Source organism: Rattus norvegicus, chromosome 2 (genome assembly GCF_021556685.1).
Source record: "Rattus norvegicus strain SHRSP/BbbUtx chromosome 2, alternate assembly SHRSP_T2T, whole genome shotgun sequence".
NCBI lineage: Eukaryota > Metazoa > Chordata > Mammalia > Rodentia > Muridae > Rattus > Rattus norvegicus.
In genome coordinates, this window is record NC_141535.1 from 95,098,940 (window position 1) to 95,122,821 (window position 23,882).

Genomic DNA, 23,882 nt, shown 5'->3' on the forward strand with positions numbered 1-23,882 from the left:
AGCTCTTTTACTTGCTTGGTTAAAGTCACACCGAGGTACTTTATATTATTTGGGTCTATTATGAAGGGTGTCGTTTCCCTAATTTCTTTCTCGGCTTCTTTCTCTTTTGTGTAGAGGAAGGCTACTGATTTATTTGAGTTAATTTTATACCCAGCCACTTTGCTGAAGTTGTTTATTAGCTTTAGTAGTTCTCTGGTGGAACTTTTGGGATCACTTATATATACTATCATATCATCTGCAATAGTGATATTTTGACTTCTTTTCCCATCTGTATCCACTTGATCTCCTTTTGTTTTCTGATTGCTCTGGCTAGAACTTCAAGAACTATATTGAAAAAGTAGGGAGAGAGTGGGCAGCCTTGTCTAGTCCCTGATTTTACTGGGATTGCTTCAAGTTTCTCTCCATTTAGTTTAATGTTAGCAACTGGTTTGCTGTATATGGCTTTTCCTATGTTTAGGTATGGGCCTTGAATTCCTATTCTTTCCAGGACTTTTATCATGAAGTGGTGTTGAATTTTGTCAAATGCTTTCTCAGCATCTAATAAACTGATCATTAGTGCTCCATCTGTTTCAATTTTGTGGAATAGTTTGGATAGTATTGGTATGCTGTCTTCTATGAAGGTCTGATAGAATTCTGCACTAAACCCGTCTGGACCTGGGCTGTTTTTTTGGGAGAGCTTTAATGACTCCTTCTATTTTGTTAGGAGTTATGGGGTTGTTTAAATGGCTTTTCTGTTCCTGATTTAACTTCGGTACCTGGTATCTGTCTAGGAAATTGTCCATTTCCTGCAGATTTTCAAGTTTTGTTGAATACAGGCTTTTGTAGTAGGATCTGATGATTTTTTTGCATTTCCTCTAATTCTGTAGTTTTGTCTCCATTTTCATTTCTGATTTTGTTAATTTGGACACACTCTCTGTGTCCTCTCATTACTCTGGGTAAGGGTTTATCTATCTTGTTGATTTTCTCAAAGAACCAACTTTTGGTTCTGTTGATTCTTTCTATGGTCCTTTTTGTTTCTACTTGGTTGATTTCAGCTCTGAGTTTGATTATTTCCTGCCTTCTACTCCTCCTGGGAGTATTTGCTTCTTTTTGTTCTAGAGCTTTTAGGTGTGCTGTCAAGCTGCTGTCATATGCTCTCTTCTGTTTCTTTCTGCAGTCACTCAGAGCTATGAGTTTTCCTCTTAGCATAGCTTTCATTGTGTCCCATTGGTTTGGGTATGTTGTGCCTTCATTTTCACTAAATTCTAAGAAGTCTTTAATTTCTTTCTTTATTTCTTCCATGACCAGATTATCATTGAGTAGAGCACTGTTCCCCTTCCATGTATATGTGGGCGTTCTTCCCTTATTGTTATTGAAAACCAGCATTAGACCCTGGTGGTCTGATAGGACGCATGGGATTATTTCTATATTTTGTATCTTTTGAGGCCTGTTTTACGGCCAGTTATATGGTCAATTTTGGAGAAAGTACCATTAGGTGCCGAGAAGAATGTATATCCTTTTGCTTTAGGATAGAATGTTCTATAAATATCTGTTAAGTCCATTTGCTTCATGACTTTTCTTAGTCTGTCTACATCCCTGTTTAATTTCTGTTTCCATTACCTGTCCATTGATGAGAGTGGGGTGTTGAAATCTCCTACTATTATTGTGTGAGGTACAATGTGTGTTTTGGGCTTTAGTAAGGTTTCTTTTATGTATGTAGGTACCCTTGTATTTGGAACATAGATATTTTGGACTGAGAGTTCATCTTGGTGGATTTTTCCTTTGATGAATATGAAATTACCTTTTTTGATGACTTTTAGTTGAAAATCGATTTTATTAGAATGGCTATTCCAGCTTGCTTCTACTGACCATTTGTTGGAAAGTTGTTTTCCAGCCTTTCATTCTGAGGTAGTGTCTGTCTTTGTCTCTGAGGTGTGTTTCCTGTAGGCAGCAGAATTCAAGGTCCTCATTGTGTATCCAGTTTGTTAATCTATGTCTTTTTATTGGGGAGTTGAGACCATTGATGTTGAGAGATATTAAGGAATAGTAATTATTGCTTCCTGTTATATTCATATTTGGATGTGAGGTTATGTTATGTGCTTTTCTTCTCTTTGTTTTGTTGCAAGACAATTAGTTTCTTGCTTTTTCTAGGGTGTAACTTACCTCCTTATGTTGAACTTTACCATTTGTTATCCTTTGTAGCGCTGGATTTGTAGAAAGATATTGTGTAAATTTGGTTTTGTAATGGAATATCTTGGTTTCTCCATCTATGTTAATTGAGAGTTTTGCAGGATACAGTAACCTGGGCTGCTTTTGTCTTCTCTTAGGGTCTGTATGACTTATGTCCAGGATCTTCTGACTTTCATAGTCTCTGGCGAGAAGTCTGGTGTGATTCTGATAGTTCTGCCTTTATATGTTACTTGACCCTTTTCACTTACTGCTTTTAGTATTCTTTCTTTATTTTGTGCATTTGCTGTTTTGACTTTTATGTGACAGGAGGAGTCTCTTTTCTGGTCCAATCTATTTGGAGTTCTGTATGCTTCTTATATGTTTATGGGCATCTCTTTCTTTAGGTTACGGAAGTTTTCTTCTATGATTTTGTTGAAGATATTTACTGTTCCTTTGAGCTGGGAGTATTCACTCTGTTCTATACCTATTATCCTTAGGTTTGATCTTCTCATTGGGTCCTGGATTTCATGTATGTTGTGGACCAGTAGCTTCTTCTTTTTTAAATTATCTTTGACTGTGGTGTCGATCATTTCTATGAAATCTTCTACTCCTGAAATTCTCTCTTCTATCTCTTGTATTCTGTTGGTGATGCTTGTGTCTACAGCTTCTTGTCTCTTCCTTTGGTGTTCTATATCTAGGGTTGTTTCTCTGTGTTCTTTCTTCATTACTTCTATTTTCATTTTTAATTCCTTCAACTGTTTGATTGTGTTTTCCTGGAATTCTTTCAGGGATTTTTGTGATTCCTCTCTATAGACGTCAACTAGTTTATTTATGTTTTCCTGCATTCCTCTAAGGGAGTTCTTCATGTCTTTCTTGAAGTTCTCCAGCATCATGATCAAATATGATTTTAGATCTAGATCTTGCTTTTCTGGTGTATTTGGATATTCAGTGTTTGCTTTGGTGGGAGAATTGGGCTCTGAGGTTGCCATGTAGTCTTTGTTTCTGTTGCTCAGGTTCCTGTGCTTGCCTCTCGCCATCAGATTATCTCTGGTGTTACTTTGTTCTGCTATTTCTGACAGTGGCTAGACTGTCCTATTGGCCTGTGTGTCAGGAGTGCTATAGACCTGTTTTCCTGTTTTCTTTCAGCCAGTTATGGGAACAGAGTGTTCTGCTTTTGGGCGTGTAGTTTTTTTCCTGTCTACTAGTCTTCAGCTGTTCCTGTGGGCCTGTGTCCTGAGTTCACCAATCTGGTCACTTGGAGCAGAAAAGTTGGTCTTACCTGTGGTCCCGAGGCTCAAGTTTGCTCGAGGTGTTTTGCTTTTGCGCTTTCAGTGAGGGTGGCAACCAGAAGGGCCTGCACTGCCTTTTCTTGGAGCCCCTGTGCACCGGGTTCCCAGATGGTGTTGGGTGTTTTCCTCTAGAGTGAGAAATGTGGGCAGAGTGTAGTCTCTTCTGGCTTCCCAGGCCTGTCTTCCCCTCTGAAGGTTTAGCTCTCCTTCCCACAGGATTTGGGTGCAGAGAACTGTTGATCCGGTTCCTTCAGGTCCCAGCAGTGTCTCTCTGTACCCCATTTTTAATAGGGTTATTTGGCTTTCTGGTGTCTAACTTCTTGAGTTCTTTGTATATTTTGGATAATAGCCCTCTATCAAATGTAGGATTGGTAAAGATCTTTTCCCAATCTGTTGGTTGCTGTTTTGTCCTAATGACAGTGTCTTTTGCTTTCAAAAGCTTCGCAGTTTTATGATGTCCAGTTTTTTCAATTCTTGATCTTAGAGCATAAGTCATTTGTGTTTTGTTCAGGAAATTTTCCCCAGTGACCATGTGTTTGAGACTCTCCCCCACTTTTTTTTTATTAGTTTGAGTGTATCTGGTTTGATGTGGAGGTCCTTGATTCCCTTGGACTTAAGCTTTGTACATGGTGATAAGAATGGATTGATATGCATTCTTCTACATGCTGACCTCCAGTTGAACCAGCACTATTTGTTGAAAATGCAATCTTTCATCCATTGCATGGTTTTAGCTCCTTTTTCAAAGATCAAGTGACTATAGGTGTATGGGCTCATTTCTGGGTCTTCAGTTCTGTTCCACTGGTCTATCTACCTGTCTCTGTATCAATTCTATACAGTTTTTATTACTATGGCTCTGTAATACTGCTTGAAGTCAGGGATGGTGATTCCCCCAGAAGTTCTTTTACTATTGAGTATAGTTTTCGCTATCCTGGGTTTTTTGTTATTCCAAATTAATTTGCAAATTGTTCTTTCTATCTCTATAAAGAATTGAGTAGGAATTTTGGTAGCATTTGCATTGAATCTTTAGATTGCTTTTGGCAAAATGGCCATCTTTACTATATTAATCCTGCCAATCCATGAACATTGAAGTTCTATCCATCTTCTGAGATCTTCCTCAATTTCTTTCTTCAGAGACTTGAAGTTCTTATCATATGGATCTTTCAGTTGCTTGGTTAAAGTCACACCAATGTATTTTATATTATTTGGGACTATTGTGAAGGGTGTCACTTCCTTAATTTCTTTCTCAGCCTGTTTATTGTTTGAGTAGAGGAAGGCTGATTTGTTTGAGTTAATTTTATACCCTGACACTTTGCTGAAGCGGTTTGTCAGGTTAAGTAGTTCTCTGGTGGAACTTTTGAGTGTACTTAAGTACACTATCATATCATTTGGAAATAGTAATATTTTGATTGCTTCCCTTGCAATTTGTATCCCTTAGACCTCCTTTCTCTGTCTGATTGCTCTGTCTAGGACTTTGAGTACTATATTGAATAAGTAGAGAGAGAGAGAGTGGGCAACCTTGTCTAGTCCCTGACTTTAGTGGGATTGCTTCAAGTTTCTCTCCATTTATTTTGATGTTAGCTTCTGGTTTGCGCTATATTGCTTTTACTATGTTTAGATATGGGCCTTGAATTCCTGATCTTTTCAGGACTTTTATCAAGAAGGGGTGTTGAATTTTATCAAATGCTTTCCAAGCATATAATGAAATGTTCATGTGGTTCTTATCTTTCGGTTTGTTTATATAATGGATTACATTGATGTATTTCCATGTATTAAACCATCCCTGCATCCCTGGGATAAAGCCTAATTGATTTTGATGATGATCGTTTTGATGTGTTCTTGAATTCAGTTACCAAGAATTTTATTGAGTATTTTTGTGTCGATATTCGTAAGGGAAATTGGTCTGAAGTTCTCTTTCTTTGTTGGGTCTTTGTGTGGTTTAGGTATAAGGGTAATTGTGGCTTCATAGAAGGAATTCGGTAGCACTCCATCTGTTTCAATTTCGTGTAATAGTTTGGATAGTATTGGTATGAGGTCTTCTATTAAGGTCTGATAGAATTCTGTACTGAACCCAAGAGTAGAGTGGCTTCCATGATGGAAACCTCAGAACCCACCCCCTACTCTCTCTTGCCTAGTCTGATAGGTGGGTGTTCACTCTGGCCAGGCTTGGAAAAGGTCTTTATGTCTTTCTTAATGTCCTCCTTCATTATCAAAAAAAATTCAAATCTCAAACCTGCTTTTCTGGTGTGTTTAGACATCCAGTATTTTTTTTTTTTGGTGGGAGAACTGGGCTCTGATGATGCCAAGTAGTCTTGGTTTCTGTTGCTTAGGTTCCTGTGCTTGCCTCTAGACATTGGGTTGTCTCTGGTGTTTGCTTGTCTTGCTGTTTCTGAGAGTGACTTGACCCTGCTGTTGGCTCCTGTGTCATCACTCCTGTAGAACTGTTTTCCTATTTTCTTTCAGCCTTTCCTGAGAACAGGTGCTTTGATTTCAGGTGTGTTGGTGCTTCTGGAGACTGTCTTCTGGCTCTAGGCACAGGCAGGAATTGAAGGTTCCTGCCCTTGATTGCTTGTGTAGGTCCTTGCACCCAGTGGGCACAGTTGGCACTATACGATTCTCTCTTGGGTCTGGATTGTGGGCAGAGGGTATTCTCCTCTGACTTCTCTGGAGTATCCACACTTCTGAGGGTCCAGCTCTCTCCCCCCAGGATTTGGGGGTAGGGAGCTGTATGACCAGTTCAGTTTGGTCCTGGATGCAGACCAGAACCATGGGTACCAGCGGCTGTCTGTTCCTATACCCCTTTGTTCAGAGGCACTGTGCAGTTTCCTCTTGGACCAGGAATGTGGGCTGAGGTGTGCAGAGGTGGCAGTCTGTCCTGCAGTCTCAGGATGTCTGCACTCCTGGGTGGTCTGCTCTCTTCCCCATAGGATTTGGGTTCAGGGAACTGTGGGAGAGTTTTAAACCAATACATCCATGTTCACTTGATCTTTGAACAAGAAGCCAAAAAAAAAAAAAAAAAAAAGACAGCATGTTCAACAAAAGGTGCTGGTTCAACTGCCTGTCAACCTGCATATAGAAGAATGCAAATCAAATTGATCCATAATTACCTCCTTGTATAAAGTTCAAGTCCAGGTAGACCAAGGACCTCCACACAAAACCAGATACACTTATTCTAGTAGAAGAGAAAGTGGTAAAGAGCCTCAAACACATGGGCACTGGGGAAAATTTCCTGAACAGAGTATCAATGGCTCATGCTCTAAGATCAACAATTGACAAATGGGACCTCATACGATTAAAAACATTCTGTAAGGCAAAAAGCACTGTCAATTGGACAAAATGCAACCTATAGATTGGGAAAAGATCTTTACCAACCCTACATCAGATAGAGTCCTAATAAACGAAAATATACAAAGAACTCAAGAAGTTAGACTCCAGAGAAGTATTAAAAATGGGGTACAGAACTAATCAAAGAATTCTCAACAAAGGAATCTTGATTGGCACCCAAAGAAATGTTCAATATCCTTAGTCCTCAGGGAAATGCAAATCAAAACAACCCTGAGATTCCACCTCACACCAATCCAAATGGCTAAGATCAAAAACAGGTGACAGAAAAAGCTGGCAAGGATGTAGAGAAAGAGACACACTCCTTCATTGCTGGTGGGATTACAAGCTGTTAAAACCACTGGCGGTTCCTCAGAAAAGTGGAAATAGGATTCAGCTATACCACTTTGAGACATATACCCAAAGAATGCGGCAACATATAACAAGGACACATGTTGCACTATGTTCATAATAACCTTATTTATAATAGCCAAAAGCTGGAAATAACCCAGAGTCCTTCAGTGGAAAATAGATACAGAAAATTTGGTACATTTTCACAGTGGAGGACTACTCAGAGATTTCAAATAAGACTTCATGAAATTTGCAGGCAAATGAATGGAACTAAAAATTACCATCCTGAGTGAGGTAACCCAGAGCTATAAGGACATACATGGTATATACTCACAGATAATACAAAATACAACTCACAGACCATATGTAGCTTAACAAGAAAGATGATCAAAGTGTGGTTCCTTCAGTCCTACTCAGAAGAGGGACCAAAAAATTCACAGGAGGTAGAGAGAGAGAAAGACCTGGGAGAAATAGAGAAAGGGGAATGAAAATGGGCAGGGGTAGGACCAGGGATAAGAAGAGACAGACAGAAGTCCAGAGGATCAGATAAATTAATAGAAATATGTAGCAGTGGAAGGTGGGGAACAAGGTCGGGGGGACAACTAGAAAGTCCCAAATGCCAGGGATGCGAGTGGTTCTGAGGATCCAACAGGGATGACATTAGCCAAAAATACCAACAGAGGTGAGACAGAGCCTGTAAAGACTACCTCCAGTAGATAGGCAGGCCCTCAGTTGATGGATGGGACCACCCACCCATCTCAAAATCTTTAACTCCGAGTTGTTCCCATCTAAAGGAAACACAGGGAAAAAAAATGGAGCAGAGACTAAAGGAAAGGCTATCCAGAGATTGCCCCACATAGGGATCCATCCCATCTGCAGACGCCAAATCCTGACACTATTCTTGATGCCAAGAAGTGCTTGTTCACAGGATCCTGATATAGCTGTTCTCTGAGAGGCTCTGCCAGCACCTAATACTGATGCTGATACTTACAGTTAATCATTGGACTTAGCCTGGGGAGCCCATTGGTAGAATTAGGAGAAGGTCTGAAGGAACTGAATGGGATTGCAAACCCAAAGGAAGAACAACAATATCAGCTAACTGGAACCCCCACTCCCCCGCAGTGTTCCCAGGGACTAAACCACCATGGATCCATGGCTCCAACTACAAATGTAGCACAGAATTGCCTTATCTGACATCAATGGGAGGGGATGCCCTTGGTCCTATGGATACTTGATGCCCCAGATTAGGGGGATGCGACAGAGGTAGGTGGGAGTGGGTGGGTAGGTGTGGGAACACTTTCGTAGTGGCAAAGGAGAGGGCAATGGGATAGGGAGTTTGTGGAGAGGAAACCTGGAAGGAGGACAACATTGGAAATGTAAATAAATAAAATAACCAATTAAAAGAGGATAAAGCATATAGAGAAAGTATATATTAAGGAGAATGAATTTATGATTAATTTTAGAGTCATAGAGATACGGTATTTCTTTTGTACACTGTATAATGCATGAAATTTAAAACAATATATGTATCAAATACACAGTGTTATTGGCTCATGGACTCTCCAGTTCAAGTAGCTTAAGTTGCAATTTCTGTGTTCACCAAGGCTACATCCTCATCCAGATCTTACATTGGAAGCATCTTTGTCCAGTGTCCTCAGGTTGTTAGGAGAGACACTTTGGTTGTATATTGTATCATTCGTGACCTCTAGCTTCTTCAAAGTACACAAAGGGAAAGTTTCAGAGCTGAATCTGATGGCTGGATAGTCCCCTCTGATATACTACAATAGAAGAGTCTTAAATTCTTTTCAGTGTTAAGCTTGTTCACAGTACTTCTACCCTTGGAGGAAGAGATTATACAGAACTATAAAGGACAGGGACGGAGATCATGGGGACCACATGGGAAGTTGTCTGTCACAGGTACATTGGTTTAAGGAGAAAAAAAACATCTGGAAGCTATACAGACAAGAAAAGATCAAATCTGTGAATGAACAATGAGAGACAGCTATGTGGCTGTTTTAGAAATGACATTCCACAATAATGCAAAGTACCCGAATGCTAAGGGTGTTTGGCAATTTTGATAACTAGCCAGGAGGCAGATGTGTCTGAATCAGAATAAGTTAGAAAAGGAGAGAAAACACTAAATTCAGAGAGCTACCAGGAAGAGGGTTAGGCTAGAAAATATAGCCATATCTGTGGAAAAAATTTTAAGAATTTTGTTGTAGGTAGCTGTAGAAATTTGACTTTTACACATAGTGAAATCAAGCAACAAAGAAGGGGTTAGAGACATAATTTAATATAAGTTATACAAAGGTATCACTGCATGGGAATAGGCATGGCGTGAGACTCACAAAAGGATAGTAACTGAGAACACTACCATAGAAGGGGCAGTGGGAGTGAGAAGAGCTGCTAAGATATAGATACAATAAGAAATCAGATTGAATCCTTAAATTTAAGGGTTTTTTTCTCCATTCTGTAGACAAGATAGCATTTTCCAAATTTGGGGTCAAACCTGTATTGTCAATGGTGTTCCTACCTTGAGTATTTGGTTACAAATAGGGTTACAAGCCAAGGGAGTGTTCTGGAGCACACCTTAAATCTGAGCACTCTGAGGACAGAGGTAAGTTGATCTAATCAGAGTCTGAGGCCAGTTTTTTCCACACAGAGAGTTCCAGGCCAGTCAGGACTTCATAGTAAGACCTTGTCTCAAAAACTAACAATCAAACAGCAAACAAACAAAAATGTAGAGACGTGAGAGATAGCTCAATGGTCAAGAACATGTACAGATATTCTAGGGAACAAAAGTTTAATTATCAGGGTCATAGTCATCTACAATATCAGCTTTGGGTGTTTCAACACCTTTGGCTTCAAGGGGTACCTGTACATATTCACATAGATACACACAATCTAAAATTTATAGAAACAAATCCCTTAGAAGTAAGCTTCATCTGGTACTCCTAAGGAACTGAACTACATATAAATCTCCAGAGGGGATAGTCAACATTATCTACTAGGCTGCTTAAAATAAAGAAGCAGGTACATCAAAAGAGGAGTGAAGCTGGATTGTAGGAAAGGCTATTTGTGCCTACCGTACGTATTTGATAAACAGCATATTAACACCATCTCACTCAAGTGAAACAGAAAATCCACCTATGCAAAGCTAAATTTTCAGAGAAAAAACCTGAATATCTTTTCAACTCAACTGTATCTTTTTTCTGGTATATTGATAAATTTTAGAAAAAGTGGCTAGACTTTCATAGGCCAGTAAGTGAGTTTGGTATAAGATTTACAATATAATCTTGGTGATGCTCTAAACTGTTTGTGAGAGGAACTCAAACAGTAAAGAAAATTGAGGTAAGTTAAGGAAACACACACTCCTTCCACAGTGTATACTCCAGGATCACACTTAGATCTTGAAGCTTGGTGCCTTCTTCAAGAAAACGTACATTTTTATGAGGCATTTCTATAGGTACAGATTGTTTTCTTTTTCAAATTCTTTAGTGACCACTAAAAGAATAAGCTTTTGTTTCTCAGCCTCAAGAAGCAGAGGCAATTAAAGGAAGATCTAGAGTCCTAGGATGTTGCATTTCAATGTTACCTCTTCTCTAACTCGAGTCTATTCTTGGCGAAGCCTTCTTTACTCCTGGATCTGACAATGCTAATTCATTAGGGTGGCTTTCCTTTAGTTACCCATTCTCGCTGGCATGTCATTTTCATAATTGCTAATTAAATGCCATGAAAACTATTATGAGAGGATGGAGTCCCTTTTTGTGAGGCTGTTGGCACATCATACACCCTCTGCATGTTGCCCTGTGTGAGTGTGTACACATAACCTGCTTAGAGAGCTCAGTGCCTGGTGCCTCGTTATACTGTGAGTGTATGTGGCCAATTACATCTCCTCTGTTTTTAAAAATGTGGCTGTTGATTTACTAGCCCACATTCTTCTCTCATCATTAAGTTTTATGGGCTTTCATCTTTTGAATCATCCACACGTGGTTCGTTGCAGCAGCACTTTCTTGCCACTGCGTATTTTTAAGCTTATAAACAGAATACAGAATCATGTTGTTCCCATAGAAACCGTCAAACACTGCAAAGCCAAAGCTTTAAAACTGCAAATGTTATTGTATAAGGGTTCATGCCCTGTAGCAGCATATCTAATTTCCAGTGCCCTTGACAGGAAGATGCAGTTAACCCTGATGCCATTATGTCTAAATCTTTATTTTATTTTCATTTTAAATAACTTGGATCTGTTCTAACCATTGGGGAGGGAGAAAGTCCATCACAGTTAACCAAGTCATGTTTTCTGTGAATGAGAAAATCTGTTCTGAAGAAGAGAATAGAAATCAATGGTGGAATTTACATTCATTCATTCATTCATTCATTCATTCATTCATTCACTCAATTGCTTATTCATTCAGCTATTATAATAACTAACTGGGATGAGGCAGGCTTACGTCAGTCCTGAGAATTCTAGTGATGAGCAAGACAAAGTTTCTGATTCGGTGATGCTTACAATACAAATAATATGGAAATAAAAATTTCTGAAATAAAATGATACTATATATTTGTTAATGGTTGTACCATATTTTAATCAAGGTCACCACTGGAAAAGTTATTGAAGCATGTTCATTTGAACAAATACTTAATTGGCATGCAAAAGTCTTAGTGACTTTTGTGAAATGGACAAAAGATGAAAGTGCTCATGCATGGATTTTCTTATCTCCTGGCTTTTGGAAGAGGAAATTGTCAAGTGACATGGAAATAGAGGCAAAAACTTATGGGAAGTGATCATGTAGTGTTTCATAGATCATGGTAAGGTTTGAGCAAGACAAACATTGAATGTCAAGTACGTTCACAGAGTTTGCAGATTTCTCTATGTGTGATATATATTAAAAGCTTAACCAACAGGGCAAGAATAAAGGGTGAAGAGGCAGCAAAGCTGCTGTTGTAGCCATTTTTGGTTTAGGGGACAGAACATACAAGGAGGTTGGTGCAGGAGCATCTGAAAGAGAATCAATAAGTTATACTGATGCTTTCAACATAATTTGTGAACAAAAGGAGTCAAAACAACTACTAGTGATCATCATTCTAAGAAACTAGGTTAATAGTGATAGCAGTTACCATGAAAGAATACTTAGGACAAAGGCATTTTTAGAAAATGGTTTTGCTTTAAATATGTGAAGTTGTATTTATTGAATTAGAGACTCTAAACAAAGTTTTGTTCATTTTTTTTTTGATGTGCAAGTATGCAACTTTGAAGGATTAAAGCAAGGATTTACAAGCTGTGATTCTGGAATATAGTTCTATGAGACATCACATTTATGAACAGTTGAAGCCCTTACTGCTGTAGTCCATACATACAATCTTGCTGTTCTAGACAAGGCTCACTTATAACCATCAAATAGAGTTGGCTTGCTGTGTTATAAAGCAACTGGGAAGACACAATTCTGATGTCTGCTTCAGGGAAAAAAAAGGCAGCTGAGATCAGAGCAGTATTCATGCCAATTTTTAAATTGAAGATGTCCTATGGTGTTATTTCTCAATGTTCACTTACAAGTGAATCACACAATGACTTACAGCTTCTTACCAAGAGGTTGAAGTGTTGAAATCAGAAGGCAGTATAGACAACTGAATCGTTTAAAGGAAAGTCCAGTTTTTAAATCTGAATTCTCTATCTATATTTTAACGTTCTTGGCCATGCATACCTGTCGTGAAGAGTCCACAAATACTGATTGTGCCTCGCTTCTCTTTGGCTTATGGCTTCAGGAAAGTAGCAGTACTGTGCATGTAACTGACCCTCTTATATGAACGCCTGTGATTCTTACAGGCAATGGGATTTGATATTTTCTCACATATTCTTCAATAATGTTTTTATAAAGAACATTTTTATTTTTGGCCATATGCTTCAGCTCCTTAGGGAAGGTATGAATTCAAATGTGGGAGAAATGAATAAAGGAATTCAAGAATGCAAAATTCTTAAATAAACGTTACTCTTTACTATGTTTTTGGAATCAGTCAGGTACATTCCAACATGTTTGTCAGTTGTGTTCATTTGTACAGAGTTTCTCATCTTCATTAGGAGAAGGACTCGGACCTACTTGAAAGTAGCTAAAATGATTGTGGGTGACCTGACTCCTCCCACCCTCCACCTTCTCATAGTCTATTGTTTCTCCACACCTCTCTGTACTCTAGCCTTGACGCCTTCTCTGTTTCTTGAATGGTCAAGCCTGATCCCTTGATGGTCGCTTCTGACTGTTTCCTATGCTTGAATTACTGCTGACCACCACCATTTTTCTATTGCTGCTTACTGAACTGCCTGAGGTCTTTCGTTCTGAGGCAGTATTCACCACTAATTACACTGCTTAGCAGAGAAGATTTAAACTTACGTTTTGTGTAGCAATTTTATTTGTATCTGTCTTCCCTACTTTAAGATCCATGGAAAGAGAAACTGTGTCTGAGTAATTACCTTTTGCAATTCTATGGATTAGCAGGATGCCTGCTCCAAACCAAGTTCAGGAGAATGTTTTTGTTTGAGGCTACTTTGCCATCAAGGTAAATTCTTGCCTTAAACAAAAGACAAATAAGAAGGTCATTTGAAAGTACTCTAAAAAGCTGTTTAGAGAGATATGTATCCGAAGATATTTTTGACTAGTTAAAATATGTTCTTATTGTTTTTTAGGACTTCCCTTGTTAAAGAACCAGACTCACTTTTACTTTCTAAAGTAGCCAGTTTATCATTATAAAATAACAATTTAGCTTGAAGAATTACTAAGATAAGAGTTGTTACATTTCTTTCTCTTATCTAATTGCTAAATGTAGAAAAACTAGGTTTGAGTTTTATTTCTAGCAATGTTAAGAGCATGGACTATTATATTTGACTACTTGGCATTCCGTTTTGTTTTGGCTTTGGGTTTTTTTTTCCTTCCTTAATGACCATAGTTTTGGAGCCCTCAAACCAGTTGAAGAGCTTTTCTTATGACTTAAATAATTTTAGCTTTATGTATGAAAATAAGTAATTATAGAAGACTGGATTTTAGCACATTGTGGATCTACTTAAATTGCATGTGTTTGCTCTACTGAAATTAAGTTAGTTATTTTCATTTGTTCTTTGATTTCTTTCAATGAACTGATAGCTCTGTGAAATTTTGAACCTTAAGACATAGAGAGGCAAAGATTAAAACAGAGACAGAAGGAACACCCATTCAGAGTCTGCCCCACATGTGGCCCATACATATACAGCCACCCAATTAGACAAGATGGATGAAGCAAAGAAGTGCAGGCCGACAGGAGCCGGATGTAGATCTCTCCCGAGAGACACAGCCAGAATACAGCAAACACAGAGGCGAATGCCAGCAGCAAACCACTGAACTGAGAATAGGACCCCCGTTGAAGGAATCAGAGAAAGAACTGGAAGAGCTTGAAGGGGCTCGAGACCCCACATGTACAACAATGCCAAGCAACCAGAGCTTCCAGGGACTAAGCCACTACCTAAAGATTATACATGGACTGACCCTGGACTCTGACCTCATAGGTAGCAATGAATATCCTAGTAAGAGCACCAGTGGAAGGGGAAGCCCTGGGTCCTGCTAAGACTGAACCCCCAGTGAACTAGATTGTTGGGGGGAGGGCGGCAAGGGGGGGGAGGATGGGGAGGGGAACACCCACAAAGGGGAGGGGGGAGGGGGATGTTTGCCCGGAAACCTGGAAAGGGAATAACACTCGAAATGTATATAAGAAATACTCAAGTTAATAAAAAAAAAAACTAAAAAAAAAAGACATAGTTTTGGCAAAGAAGGAGAGGAGAGAGAAGAAGAGGAGAAGGAGGAAAACTAATAATGCAACTATGGGATTATAAATATTTAGTTCTATAGTTATAGATACAATTTTTCCCCATCCAATGCCCTTGAAGGGGACTGATCCAATTCTCAGAGGGATAGAAATACAGCTTCCCTGCACAGTTGGTAGACCTTCTTTAGAAAAATTTGAGCAGCTAGTTACAAAGGCGCCTATATACTATAGACTCGTAAGGAGCATTTAACTCAAGGCAGAAAGGAAATGCATTAATTGCCCAAACACAAGACCACACATTGCTGAATAGACAGCTTTCAGAATAAAAGAACATCTGGCAATTGGTTCCTGGTAGAGCCTCATTTGCATTCCTTTAAAATTACCCATGAGTTAGAAAGGAAGACAAAGCAGTACACTAGAAATTAAGTCTGAGATTGCCAGATTTGAGAAAATTCCCTAAGTACAATATAAAATTGTTATCTTTGATTTAAGATGAAAAACACAAATGACTGGGCTTTTTTTTATACCATGAGTAAGCTCTGTGTCAGAAAAGCTAGTAACAAATTTTGTTCTGTTTATCACACCATGTTTCAACAATAAACAGCAACAACAAAGAGACTTCATATTCCAGATGGTATAAGCCCAGAAAATATGAAACTAAAGAAAGTAAAATGTTTACTCTTTCTGAGCTACTATTCTATCAGATAACCTGCAGTTTGCTACAGAAACATGCTGCTGTGAAAAGTTCTAATGTACTGTGTGTAAACTGTAAATGTATCATGTGACTTGGGGCATAGACAGTGAATGGATGTCAAAGATGATTCAATCAATGGAATGAATGACAAGCTTCATATTAACAATTGAATGGCTGGAATAAAAGCCCAAGAATTCTTTCCTCCATGTTATTAGAATTACACACCTACATGTACCAACTAAACCAATAGGCGAGAGGGTGTGAAGAGGGGACAGCAGAGGGCTTTCAGGTATATTTAAAACTGCTAGATTACAAAGGGCTAGATAAAGGGTTGTGGGACTTGACCTAGAGGAAGTCAACAGAGGTAACACTGGGAGAGAAATTTATTCAATTCATCTAATTGGCACCTATGCATACTCAGAGTATTCAATGTGATGTTCAGAATTATTATATACATTTAAAAAAGATTCAATTAAGCTGAACAGTGTGCCCATCATATCATCTATTTGCTTCGTTAAGACAAGACTGAAGAAAGGTTTATTCTTTTAACAATTTTGAAAGTTTTAATACAGTATTATTTTTCCTCACCATGTAGTAAAATAGATCACTAATACGCATTATTCTGGTCTGACTGACACCTATACCTTTTGACAAACATTTCCCTCTCTCCATACCTTCTCCCCTGCTGCCTGGCTTCTATTTTGCATTTATATGAAGTCATTTTGTTAGTTTCTGAATTTAAGAATATCATAAAATATTTGTCTCTCAGTGTCTGGCCTATTTTCCTTAACAAAATATACTCCAGTTAACATATTACCCAATACCATCCATATTATCATGAATTTCAAAGGCCATACTATACATACATGCATACATACATACATACATACATACATAATACATGCATACATACATACATATATATCTCATCTTTATTAATCTGTTGGTAAAACTTACACTGTTTCCCCAGAAAGAGTGCTTAAACATACACAGGCTGTGTTCCTAATAAGCTAATATTAATTCCTTTTGTTTCTGTATCTTAAGTGGAACTATTGAATTCGTAATATATTTTCTGGACATGTATACTGCTTTCCAAGATGGAAGTATCAGTCCACGTCCCCTTTAGGGTATATATGCTTTTTCCACTTTAAATAACATCTTTGCTAACACTTGTTATTATTTGTCTTTTCAATAATTGACAGTCTAACAGATATGATATCTTGGCTTATTATATTTCTTGCTGAGGGGATTGTGCAACAGGAGGACAATTTGGTATCGAAAGCGAGAAAATGACATCCTTCAAGCCGTCTTTTACCATTATCAGCACGACCTCAATGAGAAGGATAAGTATATGAAAGGAAAACTAAGCGTGAGCGGAGTAAGACGCAGGTAGCTAAGGCATGAGCCTACTGATGAGCATGGTCAGAAACTTACTGACAGTAAATAGCCTAAGAGTGACCAAGGAAACAAGCAGGCACTTCTAACCAAACACCTCAGTATGAAAGGATGACATTGCAGTGCTATAGTTTGAATGTTGCGTGTATCACAAAGACTCATATGTGAAAGGCTTAGTTCTCAGTGAGGTGCCATTTTGAGGTGGTGGAGCTAGTGGGAAGCGTTAAAGTCATTGACAAACTGTTGTTAAAGCAGACCATGGCTCTCTACTTCCTCTCATAATTCAATGATCAGTTTTTCCCTGGTCTGGGCCATGCTGAATTGCTTCCTAAAGCAATGGAGCAAATCAGTTATGGATTGGAAACTTCAAAACTGTGAGCTCAAGCTAACTATGATGGTTTGGATATGCTTGTCCCAGAGAGTGGCACTATTAGGAGGTATAACTTTGTTAAAGTAGGCGTGGCTTTACTGGAAAAGTTGTGACACTGTGAGCATGGGCTTTAAGATACCCTTCCTAGCTGACTGGAAGCCAATCTTCTCCTAGCTGCCTTCAGAACAAGAGGTAGAATCCTCACCTCCTCCAGCCCCTTGTCTGCCTGGACTCTGCTATGTTCCCACCTAGATGATAATAAACTCAACCTCTGAATCTGTAAGCCAGATCCAGTTAAATGTTGTCCTTTATAAGAATTGTCTTGGCCATGGTGTCTGTTCATAGCAGTAAGACCTTAAGACACCAACCTTTTTTTTTGTATCTTTAATATGCCATGTAGTTTGTTAAAATAATGGAATACTGACTAAGATACATTAAGTTTCCATTGATAATTACAGAGGAATATGAAAACATCAGTCTTTATTTGTCCATCTGATAGAATTGATGAGATTTAAGAACTGGTTTTGAAAAGGCTAAAAGTGAGCCAATTGAAGACTAAGTATCTGGATATTTGATGATATTTCCTAACACTGAAATAGACGGGGAGGATGAGATTTTCTAGGAAAGGTGTGCCTGATTTTTAGATTATGAAATATCAGTTCTATTCCTACCATCAGGGGAACTAGAGAAATGGTGAGGTTCTCCATCATAGAGAATATTTGAGGTCCTGGAAGCTTCTAAGGCTACTGTGCAAAATTCTAAAGGATGTAAGCAAAGTAACTAGAAGCTGAGGTGCACTGACATTAATGGGACACACACAAAACTGGAGTCTTGCCAAGAAGAGTGAGGAAGAGGGGCCAATCTGGAGATTCAGAAAGCTCTTGAGAAAGAAGGAATTCTATGGTGCCCATGAAGGTTAGCTCCAGCTTAGAAATTTACTGTCACCCACCTAGGCTGTGCTTTTTCAAGTGGAAACAAAATGTTCTTCTCAAAGAGGTGCATAAAAAAATTGTTAGGTTCAATGATCTGTGTTGCTACTAGAAGCCATATTATAGTCCTTACTCTTCCAGGGCCATGTTAAAGTCCATGATCCTTGGGACAGTTAGGGACCATGCTGAGGTGGATGCTCTATGCTGCCCTCAGAGGCTTTGTTGATTTTTGTAATAAATATTTTATCTCCATCAGAGAATTCTACCTCACCTTTGAGCATTCAGTTCCCAGATAAATGACTCACAAATTTTGTATTAATAATAAACCTTTATTTTTCTTCATCTTGAGAGATGAGGAGATGTATCACTTTTCCCCCTTTAATCTTTTCTTTTACCGTCCAGACTTTATCCCTATCCCGGTCAACTCTCTGACTGTTCTACATCCCATACCTCCTCTCCTCTCCTCTACGTTCCCTGGGGCCTCAAGTCTATTAAGGGTTAGGTACGTCTTCTCTCACTGAGGTCAAACCTGGCAGTCCTCTATTATATTTGTGTTCAATATATCAGTTCATGTATGCTGTCTATTTGGTAGCTTAGTGTCTGTGAGATCTCAGTGGTCCAGGTTAGTTGAGACTGCTGGTTTTCCTATAGGGTGGCCCTCCCCCTCGGCTTCTTTTAGTTTTTTTTTTCCTAATTCAACTATGGGCATCACTAGCTTCTGTTCATTAGTGTAAATATCTGCATCTGACTATTTCAGTTACTTGTTGGGTCTTTTGGAGGGCAGTCATGATAGGTCCCTTTTTGTGAGCACGGTATAGCATTAGTAATAGTGTCAGGCCTTGGGGCCTCCCCTTGAACTAGATCAAAATTTGAGCCTATCATCAGACCTTCTTTTCCTCAGACTTTTCTCCATTTATATCCCTGCATTTCTTTCAGACAGGAACAATTTTGGGTCAGAGTTTTTGACTGTAGGATGACAATCCCATCCCCCCACTTGATATGCTGTCTTTCTACTGGAGGGGGGTGCTCTACAAGTTCCCTCTTCCCACTGTAGGACATTTCATCTAAAGTCCCTCCATTTGAGTCCTGAGAGTCTCATCTCCCAGGTCTCTGATACATTCTAGAGGACCCCCCACACACACATACACACCTCCTCCTTGCCTGTTTCCATTCTTTCTGCTAGCCCTCAGGGCTTCAGTCCTGTTCCCCCACCCAATACATGATCATGTTTCTGTCTTCACCTCTCTGTCCTTTTTTCCACCCAGGCCTCTCCCTCCCTCCTGCCTCCTGTGATTTCTCTCTTCTCCCTCCCAAGTGGAATTGAGGCATCCTCACTTAGGCCCTTGGGCTTGTTAACCTTCTTGAGTTGTGTGGATTGTAACCTGGGTATTCTGTACTTTAGGCTAATGTCCACTTATCAGTGAGTACATACTGTTCATGTCCTTTGGGGTCTGAGTTATTTCACTCAGGGTGATATTTTCTAGTTCCATCCATTTGCCTGCAAAGCTCATGATGTCCTCATTCTTAATACCTGAGTAGTATTCCATTGTATAAATGAACCATATTTTCTGTATCCATTCTTCTGTTGTGCGACATTTGGGTTGTTTCCAGCTTCTGGCTATTACTAATAAGGCTGCTATGAACATAGTGGAACATGTTTCTCCACATCCTTGTCAACATGTGCTGTCACCTGAGATTTTGATCTTTGCCATTCTGATTTGTGTAAGGTGGAATCTTGGGGATTCCAAGATTCATTTCAAATTATTTGCATTTCCCTGATGACTACAGACTTAGAACATTTCTATAAGTGTTTCTCAGCCATTCAAGATTCCTCTGTTGTAAGTTCTTTATTTTAGTTTAACCCATTTTTTAATTGGGTTTTTAGTTTTTTGGTGGTTAGCTTCTTGAGTTCTTTATATATTTTGGATATTAGACCTCTATAGGATGTGAGGCTAGTGAAGATTTTTTGCCCAATCTGTAGGTTGCTGATTTGTCCTATTGGCTATGTGCTTTGTACTAGAGCTGGGCAGATATCCCCCTTCTATTAGTATATACTATTAGTATATACTTCACTGTCAATAACCCTGAGTTATACTATGCCATGTTCTTCTTGGGCTACTCTTAACTCCAATTGGTGAGTCTGCATGATCATGTTTTCATGACTCACTTACCCTATGGCATCTTTTCTCTGTATCTTCTTCTCTTGCCCCTCATTGTCCTGCTTCAGACTCCAAGCCTGGGAACTGAAACTTTACCGACCTCCCTTCTGCCCAGTTATAGTATAGGCTGTCAGCATCTTTATTCAATCAATAGTTTTAAATTAAAGAGCAAGGTCACATGTAACATTACTTAGTATACAGATTCTCTCATCTCCGAGGGCAATCAGGGTTGTATTTAGTGTTACAATACATAGCAACAGACCAAATGTATTATAATACAAAGCAGCAGACCAAATATATTACAATACAAAGCAGCAGACCAAATATATTACAATACAAAGCAGCAGACCAAATCTGTGCTACCACCAAAAAAAAAAACCCACTTTGATGTCCATGATTCAGGCAGCCTTTGATGTCCATGATTCAGGCAGCTCTGAGACCATGGTGATGTCTGTGATCTGCACTGCTGCTGGAAACTAGGTTGCTATGGGCAAGGAAGCTTCTTTTGCAGTGGTATTAATGACACCCCCACTCCCTGTGTCCCAAAAGGAAACAGTTCAAACAGTAAGCTATTAAGGAGAGTTCTAAAAAAATGTGATAAAAATGTTGAAATGTAGCTTTTTGCAGTTGATGGCTTCTGGCATGGGAGAATAGTGAATGACTTCGATTTATTTCAGAGGTTGGTTACTGGGAGTTTGTCCATGCTCCAATGAGTATATGGACAACACAAGTTGAATTTGGTGGGGATTTGGGGGGCATACATTGGTGCAAATGGAGGAAGATTGGCTTGGAAGGAATGAGAATTGAGTGTGTTTGGGGTACATTGTATGAAATTCCCAAAGAACTAATAAAAATATTTTGTTAGGGAAAAGTGGAGATATGAACTAACATAGTTGGAGATTATCGATAGGGTAGGATGGTACAGAGTCCTGAAGTAAAATGTGCAAAGTTTGTTGGAAATATTTAAATCAATGTTAGAAAATAACAGGGCAAGCTATTCAGACGCTATAGAAAGCATTCAAGTGGATTGTATGAGGTCAGTAGGGAAATTTGCTTCTTAGAAATTTTTCTTCTGTAGTGAACATTTATCTTTTTGTAATAAAATGTACACATATTCTTACATATTTCAAGACAAAATTTCTAGTTTTCACTGTGCAGATATTTGCTTTTTCTTACACATATAGGAAGTATCTGAGAAGGGCAACAGCTTCATCTCTTAGTATCTTACCACCCATATGGGTGAACAGCCTTTAATCAATTGATTAATTAAAAAAGCATAAACATTTGTCAAGCAACAACTGGGCATCAGTCATTTCTCTGTGAAAGAAAAGGGTACCTCCTGAATCTGAAAAGCTGACATTCTTGCATGGAAAATCACATAATAACACTGAAAGTGCAGATATCAACAATTATGCTTTATATTCAGAGGCGACAAATATCACTGGAAAATAGAAAAAAGAAGGGGCAAGATGTGTGGAGAATGGGAGCCATACTCCACCTGTTGGTTGTAGCTGATTCAGGCAGTCTTCACTTTCAGTACTCCAGATGTCGTAGACTATTGTCTCTAATTCGCTGTGATGACCATTTTGTAGTACAGAGCATAAAACAAGTGTGTCACAGTCATGTCAGGAATAAATTCTCATGACAGAAGATTTCTTGTGAGAATTGACACCTTATCTCAGGTGTAAAGAGAAAAAGAGCACCAGGCAGAGGGAGGCGTGTGGCAGGATATTTGATCTCACTGTAAGACCATGTATTGGAAAGACCTCTGTCTAGTTGTGTTGAGACTCAGCCCCAGAAAACACTTTTAACCTACGATCTTTCTGTTTATTTTTAAACAATATTGAATGAAGTATAGGTCAAGAGGACGACTAAGCAACCAGTTGACAGGGAGTGAACATAGGAAAACACCATAGAGAGTGATAAGAACTCAGGAGGATAGCTAGAGAGGAACACAGGAAATAGAAAGGAGGGACAATCAGTTTGAAAGAGTTTTTAAGAGTTTATAAGTGTGGAGAATGTGATTGCTTTCCTTCTGGGATGCTGGTTGAGGAGAAAGGTCACTTGGATGCTTTCTCTGCCTCTCTGAACTAGCAGACTTTCACCATAGCTTCTGACTTCTGAGGCTTCACTTGGTAAACTTGAATGAATATTTGGGATTTCATTTTAAAAACAACAGGGAGCAGTGTGGGAGCCTAACACCAAGAGAGGAGCTCCCCCTTGGAAAATAGAGAAGGGGAGGGTAAAATGAGGGAGGATGTGTGAGGAATCACTAGAGGAAGAGGGGAGCTGAGGTCGGAATATATAATCAATCAATAAATAAATCAAATTAAAAAATACAAAGAGAGGAGCAAATGCATCAGAAAAGAGTGTTGGCCCAGACGTCCCACAGCTGTCTGTTCTATGACAGTGGCACCAACATTTGAACTTCAGGTCCTGAGTCTACACAGAAGAGTCAAGTTCAGGTCAGGAAAATCCTTAATCTACAAATGAGGTGATCTTCCTGGCACAGAAATTGACTGCAGTGAAGTCAATGTCAGAGTCTCTGAGAGTGAGTGTTTGGATCTAGCGAGGGTGTCCAGACCCCATTCTCTCATAATAGGTCCTCAGAAAGTGAAGCACCTGTACCAGTTTATTTCCACAGATTCCCTTAGAAAAGTCACTATTCTGATGATATGCAAATATGTGAAAATGTATTTGAGCATCTCCAATAAAGCTCTTTTGCATTACTGTTCACTTCATTACCCAATTTTTTAAATAGAATCTCAACACAAAAATTATTAATTAATTAATTATATTAATTTTTTGTCAGCACAAGAAATGTCAAGTTAACTTTTACAATTTCTGTTTTGATGTTTTCAAATTTTATCTAAGTTTTGTTCTAAATAGTCTTAAATATAGATTTGGATAGGAGGATATAATTCTACATAAAATAGAAGACTAAGACTCTATAATGTATCCATTAAATTGCTAAAAAATGTAGTGGTAAAGCTGTAGCAGAGATTAATTTAGATCCTTAGTGATGTTTTGGTGTGATTGGAATCACCTGCTCAGTTCAGGGGCTCAAGGTCCAGAATCTATTTCATACTCTGGTACAATGTTAAAAAGAAAACTAGAAACAAAAAGAAAACCACACTACAGCACAAAGAAGAATTAAGTCCTGAATAAGTGGCCCTATCATGCCCATCCTTCCTACCATAAAATGACATAAAAGAATACTACTTTTGTTATAAAGGAAGTAACTGAGGAGCTAGGATATGAACAGGGCTTGCAGATCTGACTACAAATGTCCCTCTCACATAGCTGTGCACATACTTTTTAGCATTTAGAACTGAGATGCCAGGGATTGATGGTCAGGAAGTCACAATTTTCTTTGTGGGCTTGAAACAGACATATAAAGGGCCACAACTTGCAGTCTGGAATCTCTAGAGAGGTTTCTCCCTG